The sequence below is a fragment of the Cryptomeria japonica genome, chromosome 1 (genome assembly GCF_030272615.1).
Source record: "Cryptomeria japonica chromosome 1, Sugi_1.0, whole genome shotgun sequence".
NCBI lineage: Eukaryota > Viridiplantae > Streptophyta > Pinopsida > Cupressales > Cupressaceae > Cryptomeria > Cryptomeria japonica.
Genome location: NC_081405.1, coordinates 231,179,858 through 231,188,038, shown reverse-complemented (window position 1 = coordinate 231,188,038; position 8,181 = coordinate 231,179,858).

Sequence of the window (8,181 nt, the reverse complement as noted above, 5' to 3'; positions counted from 1 at the left end):
ATTTGATTTAGGTCCATGTTATGCTATGTAAATAATTATATTGGTTCGATTGTCGATCTGTATATCGTGTGATGTAATTTTGTAATTGAGGGTTGAGGGTTTAGTCGACCTTGTTATCAAGGTTGATGATTTATATATATAGGTGATATTGTCATGTAATTTAGGTGTCGATGTTATGTCTGTATTATTAGAGAGAGGTTATGTGCGAACAAGAGAATTATCCTTTGATGAAGTGATGTGTCGAGATTGGTGTTGCAGAGCAGACACTTGTGCTTAACTAGAACTGTAATCAGGCATTTGGAGATGATATTCTTTCAGTTCATTGCTTTTGGATTGTAGTCTAAATCTTATTGTTGTAAGTTAATGAGACTTCCCTAAAGGTTGTAGCCTTCTGGGCGATTATATTTGAGCAGTGAGCTCTAGGTAGTGTGCCTGAATGCATGTGCATTCTCCATTGTAATATTTTCATATACTACTGTAGAGTATCATCTTACTATGGGTAGGTTCCCACTGTGGTTTTTCCCTTAACCAAGTTTTCCATGTCAAAATCTTGGTGTTGTGTGTTGTGCTCTCAATTTGAGATCTATGTTTTGTGATTAAGTTTGATATTCGAGTGAAGACTGATTCACCCCCCCCCCCCCCCCCCCCCCCCCCTCATTCTTCCTTCTTGGTTGCTGGTAATAGGAACATCTTGTAGCATAAAACATAGAAAGAAGCACTAAATAGTTAGGACCAAGATCAGAAAGAATAATCAAGATCATTTTTCCATCATCCTTCTTGATTACAAACTATTCCAATTGCAATCTCACATATTGGAATTTTGTGAAGAAGTCTTGTATGATGTCAAAATTGGTAGGACTCAACCCTACGAGTTCATTGTCCAATTGATGACTTCTTAACTCATCATTTTTACCAAAGATGCTTCCAAGGTGGTCCACACTCCATTTGGTGTAGTGTAAAATTCAATGCAATAAAGAAGGTTAGGAGAGACAAATACACAAATATACACATAGTATCAAAGTCTCCATAACATTAATTAAACTATTTTATCTCTTCTATAGCATCTTAAGGTTTATTTCCAAGTCTCATTATTTCCCAATGGTATCCATATCTTTGAAGATAGATTATCAGCTTAGATTTCTATTCAAAATAGCTATGTGATGTTAAAATAGGAACTATAGATGCATTCATGAGTTTAGAATGGTAGATTGAAAAATAGAAAGAAAAGTGTAAAAAAAAGACACATGGGATAGCCCCCCTTTCCACTAGTCAAAAATATCACCCCTAGATATTACAAGTTTGACACTTTATTATTAGTGTATTTTGAAGGCTTTTATCATATTACAATTCTGTCTAGGCCTTTAATGTCCAAAAATACTACTTTTTGATACAAAATCTAAGACATATAACCTTATAATTGTGTAGTATTCTTCAACACCTATTCACTTTTTAAAATTGGAGCTTAGATATGAAAGTTATGGGTTGTTGAAGAAAAAAAGTGTAGTAGCTTCAACTTGCAATATATGATAGAAAGGGTATATTTTTTTATCAAAACCTTCATGGGTGGAAATCGCTCCTTTTTTAATTTCTATCAAGTATTCATTTTCCAAATTTTGACTCCTAAGGAAAAAGTTATGCACACTTGAAAAAAATGTTGAATTTGCCCTACAACAATAACTCATGCCTTCTTCTAATTATATTTCTACAAAATTTATTAATTGTATACAAAATCAATAGGTAGGTACCCAAATGGTTTTTCAACCTTGGAAACAAAACCCAAATATTTTTTTTTCCCAGTGAGTGGAAGCTAGATTTTCTATGCAAAAATGAAAATGGTTCGAGCAAAAGAATTTTTTTTTTCACTTTGATTTGTTATTGTGTCCTCCAATCTCTAATCTGGTGAAATAAAACTCAATCTTGACTTTCTCAAAACGTTTGGATGCTCTGAAAATATTGAAAATGCCTCTAAAATTATCAAAAAGATGAAGTCACTCAGGTCTCACAAGAATGCATATATGCAAACTAGATTAAACAGATGCTTATTTTTCCTTTAAATTGTTCTAATACTCTAGGTCATGTTCCAATGCAAGCGAAGAGCATATTGGGTCTTTAGAGAAATTTTTTAGCTATCTATTAGTTGCAAAATCTCTTTAAAAAAATTAGATAATAAAATGAACTATGCTAGACAACAAGGCTATGATACCATGTTACATTTTACAAGAAGCGACAACCAAGAAGTGATCTAATGCTAGTAATAGATCATATACAACTCCACTCGACGGGTGATCAAAGATCAAAATAAAAGAATAAAGAGAAAATATGAACTGAGAGAAAATAGAGACAAAGCAAAATAAATTTGAGGATACTCTTGATGCTCTCACTAAACTATTGAAGGTGAGAGGAGTGTATTGTATATATAAAAAACTAAGGGCATATACATCCAAGAGATGCATTAACTCCTACTACCTATAAAAGGTGGGAGGTTTTACCTACTTGGTAAACACCAAAATCATGTCGTATAACCTCCTAAAGTGAAGATAAAAAATAAGTTAAGAGAGGTGGTAGATAAAGCCAAAAGAGGGTGAGAAACCCAACTACTCCACAAACTACTCAAGTAAGGAAAAAATAATTGTTATGAGAGGTAGTAAAACAATTCAAAAGAGGGTTTATAACTCAAATACCTATGTGTAGGATAGAGTGCACACATGTATATGATACATTTTTTCATACGACCTTATATTAACCACTCCTAATAAACCTAAGAAAGCTTAAATAATGTGCAAGAAAAAAGAGATATGGGCCCTAACATAAGAAAAAAAAAAAAACATAGACTATCATTTGTAAGATTCACGTGTAGTACTAAATAAAGGCAGACCTTGAAGGTGAATGAGAGGTCCTAACAATATTTTTACAAAACCTTAGGAAAATTCTTGTCCAAAAGAATGAACATATTGTTACTATATTATGTTTCTAAGAACAATCTTCATAATATTGACTTTTGATTATAATCTGAAAGAGGGTTTTTCGACAATTCACAATAGTTTTGATAGGGCTTAGAATAAATTTTTGAGCACTAGACCTTGCATATCTCAAAACACATCATTGTTACTAGCTTCAAAAGACTCAACAAAGGCACATGAATGATCTTTAGTATTGGAACAATATTTCATGATTCTTTGATATCATTTGAAAGGTATTCTTATGACTATCCTCTTAATTTGAAGTCATTGTCATTTTATGTGGACTATTATCCTAAAAGTTCCACCACCTTTGTCCTTACACTTATAATTGAAACACCATCAACTACCCCTTTCCAACCTCAATAGAGATTTATTTTTGTTCACTTGTGATTGTGTGAGATCAATTGACAAGGGTTTTGAAGAGTTTTTTAACTGGGGTTTAAATGATTCTAAACTACAACATGTCAAATATGTTTATTCATCTAATATTTCAATCATGTCATCTTCAAACACTTGAATTCTTGCAAGTTTTCTTGAACTACCTTCAAACCCTTTAAGAAAAAAACTATGCAACTCCCTAAAAAACTAAGATTTCTTTTCTTTACCCAATCAATCATACCATCATCATGTAGACTAGAACTTTAAATTTGGTGCTTTATACTAAACCCACTCAATGAAAGAGAATACTTGTTATTAAGACATAATTAAGCAAAAGGATAGTGCTTACAATAATGCATATACTATCTCTTTCATATTTGAGAATTCTAGTAATTAAAACCACCCTTCAAGACAATAATATAACAATTATCATAGGGTAAAATTGTAGAGAATCTTCATAGATGGAAAGAGAAAAAAATGACAAACTGTTTCAATGCTTCAAACAATGAACCTAACATCTACTAGCAACATTATACGATGAAGCTTCAAATAATGATTCAATCTCATATATTATGCACAAACAAGAAATGAAACTTGAGTAACATAAGAGATCCTATACTTTCTTTTAATTTTATAATTTTTCTACAACTATTATAAATGTATCTTGTCTAATAAATAGACAAAGATCATCCCCCGAAATGTATATAACATTAAAATCTATGAGCATCTCCTCTTAATAGTAATAGATTTTTAAAGATCAAATAGACCTGACACTCTATTTATCTTTCACATGCATGGTTCTTCCTAGGTAAGAAATGATGACCTTAAGGCCCCTTTCAATTATTTTCATAACCTAGTAGCCCTCAATGCTATGTCGTAAGTGTCTTAACGACCATAGCAGCCTACAAAAGCTATGCAGTGCAACACACATAATAGAAAATCTAAGAGCATTTACCTAGTCAATAAAACTTGGACTTTTCATCACCAACTGGCCTCCAAAGTAGGGACGTGACCTTTCAACACTTTGTCATGTTTAGAACTTTGACATATAATTAGACTTTAGTCAAAAGTGAAACAAAAAACCTGAATAGGCCAAAAATGCTTTGTACAACATGATCAACCTCTTAAAGACTGTAATTTGACCACATAGTAATTTTCCTACTCATGAAATTTATGTGAGAGTCTATGATAGATTCTAATGAAGTAACAAGGGTAGATTAATGTAAAAAATTTCAACTTTTCAATTAATTTGATTGAATTTCTCTTTTATTGTATTTAATTTTTAATAACAATATTTTTTGCATCTTAAGAGGATGTTGAAGAATCATTGGGTTTTTTTTCTAAGGTTGTTCTTCACCATGATTTGCATGAATTTGTAAACTAGGCTTTTCATGAGGGATTTTTAATTCCTAAAAATTAAGCAAAATTGAATTAAAAAAGTTCTTAAATTGTTACTTAATTCAATTTTCATTCTAAAAACTATGAAAACCTACCTCCTCAGCCCCACATATGTTAGGAAAACCTTTTGATAGTGACTTGATCAGTTCCATAATGTTTGTGCACTTTTATTTCTCTTGATTTGTTTGTGCACGAGTGAGAGACCAAGTTCAGATTAGTTTGGGATCTATGTAGTTTTTTTTTTCCTTATGTTTGAAATAAAGTGATCATGTTACAATGCACTTGCATTATATCCTAGATGGACCAAAAAGTGGCTGTAGACACATTAAAATCAATCATCTTTCTACACATGTACTCATAGCCATTATATAATTGAACTTAGATAAATAATTACTTTCTTATTGTTAAAAATAATAAAAAACAATAGATATTATTTTGATTTTATTCTTCTTGGATTATGTAATTATTTACTTTTTACTTCTTACTAAATTATCACATATAATTTACACTAATTATTTACATCTATTTTGATATCTTTTATGTGAAAAAGTAGTACCATGTGTTCTCATCCCTTTAAGAGCCTATAGATGTCCAAATAATTATAACCCATAATTTTAACTATGCTAAATGAGCACAATATAAATTATGTTTTGAAGGCTATGCATAGCAGTGATAATTTTGACAAATGGAATATAGTTGTGGTGGGTGTGTTTGAATGGAGTACAATATCTATTGTTCCAAGGAGGAAGATGTGGAATAATAGGCTTGTGCCTATGTACCATACATGTGGGTGTTACTATTTGTATTTTGTTTCTCTTTTTTCACTATTAAAATCATATATCCTTCAAGCTTGAACTTTTGTTTATATTTTCATTTGAACATCAAATTGACATAAACTTTATTTAGTATAAAAATGAAATAGATAACCCTACTTTAACCATCTTTTATGAACAATGGTTTATATCAAATTGTGTGCACTTCTTGAGTAAATATTATTTCTTTTTAAAAAAATTTACAATTTTTTTTTAATGCCTTAGTTTAAAGTTTCATATTTCAGGTCATGATAGTAAAATTCAAATATTTATGTATTTTTTTTAATCTTAGTAGAATTTTTCATATTATCTTTAGCAATAATTGTTTCTATCATTTCTAGAATTAGTCAAATAATAATTTGCTTTTATTTAATTTTTTTGATATTTAAAAATAGTCTTAGATTAAGGTGTAGTTGCTAACTTTCTCGGATGTTATATATTTGAGAAGGTTCCATTTTAGTTGAATGGTAGGAAAATAATTTAGTAAAGTAATTATCATCAAGATCTTAATAGGTAACCTTCAATAAGGAGTTTTATAAAGTGTGTAATTATTGTATAAGAATATATTTTAAACATGTGAAATATTTATTCTAGACTATGGTCACCAAATCATTATATGTTTTCTCTAATGTTTGATATAAACCAAATGATTGCATAAAATAATATCGAAGATATATTACAACTTACATTTAATCAACATAATGGTCCATCTCATTGTTTATAAAACTATAAGATCAATGGTAGGAACTTATTACATTAGTGAAGTTAATGGTGCTTAGAGCCATCTTCCAAGCTTAACAATTTAAGAGGTGTATTTGTATGAACATACACAGGAACACCATTTCATAGATCAGAAGAAGTGGATAATTATCCAACCAATTATGATCTAAAGGAATCTTCAAAGAACCACATATTTAATTATTTATCACAATAGCTTAAATATTTTCAATAAGATTAGAGTATGGTTTTTTCCCAAATAAAATTCTTAAGAATGACATTCTTTCTTTTTATACAAATGAAATTGATATTTCCATATAATTTGTCTTGCTTGTACCATCAACATCAATGTTCATATTATTTCTATAATCAATAGTCTTGAGAAATTTTGGGAGAAAAGGATTGTATTTTTATATGATGTTAATGTTTTATTTGTTTGGACAAACAAGTTGCATAGAATGTGTGATCTCAAACAATTCATTATGGTTACAAAAACATGATATTTTATTTAATAATATACTATTTAATATGTATGTACAATAAAATAGATGAACTTGTGTTTTATATGGAGGAGCCTTGGACTCCTATTATTTTAGTATGATTGTTCATATTTTTTATATTAATAATCTATGTCAAATCAAACTAAAACAAGAAACTAAATAATTAAAAATAACTTCATCATATATTTATTAATATTTTATTTTTAAACAATAATAACTCTACATTTTATATATAAATTATAATATAACAAATACTCTCACAACTATAGAATATACTTAATTGGACAAACAAACTGTATGGAATATGTAACCTTAAACTATTCATTTTGATGATAAAAACAAAATATTTTATTTAATATGTAATATTTATGTAGATTGACTCAACTTCTAATATTCATAATACATATTTGTATATTAATAACATATTAAATTATACTAAAACAACAAACTAATAATAATAAAAAAATATTTCATTATACTTCAGAAACTTTATTATATTAATATATATCAGGCTTAATGCCTTTTGCCTAAAAAAAAGAATATTTCATTATATATTTATTAATATCTTTTAAAATAATAATAACAATATATTCTCCTAATAAATTATAATATAAGCTTTTAACTCTTAAATCTTTTCCCTTATAGTTTAATAAAAATATATTAACTATTTTATAGATACGTCATTTTTCAACTATAAGATTCAGTCAAAACAATCTTTTAGGAGGCTTGAAATAAACAACTTCGACTCTTCTTGGGCCGCCACGTGGAAGTTTTGTGTCCATTCTTACAAGCGTGCATTTATTCTCCTTTGAAGTCAACAACATGCTCGAAAATTCCACACGAATACGTTCATATGACTGAAACTTGTCTCCACGGCCCCAACTTTGTGACGTAATATGACCGCCCGCCAACCACTTTTCCTTTTGTTTAGGTATTATGTGTTTAATTCTACATTTTATTTTATTTTTCTAGATTTTTTATTATTATATTATTTTAAGGCAAAATTTGTGTATTCATGTTTTGTTTTTTGGGTTGTGTTTGTATTTTGTGGAAGGTATTTTGATGTAAATATATTGACAAATGACTTTATTTTGTATAAAGCTAAGGTCAAATTTACCTATTCAATGGACACGTTCTTATATACTTGTCTCTTTGTATATATGTTTCCACATTTTTATACGTTTGCTTTATCCACTTAATTATTATGTCCACACACAAAATCCATTATGATTTGATCATTTTCATATATTGTGACTAGTTTGTGGTTGTAAGCATGTCATCATGCAACATAGACTTGTTCTTGTCTAAATTCAAATTTGGTACTCTCATCTTGTGCTTTCTTGCAGAATGTCAACAAAGGACAACTCTGTGTGATGTGTTGTTTTGTCCTTATATTTAGAAACATTCAATGTGTTC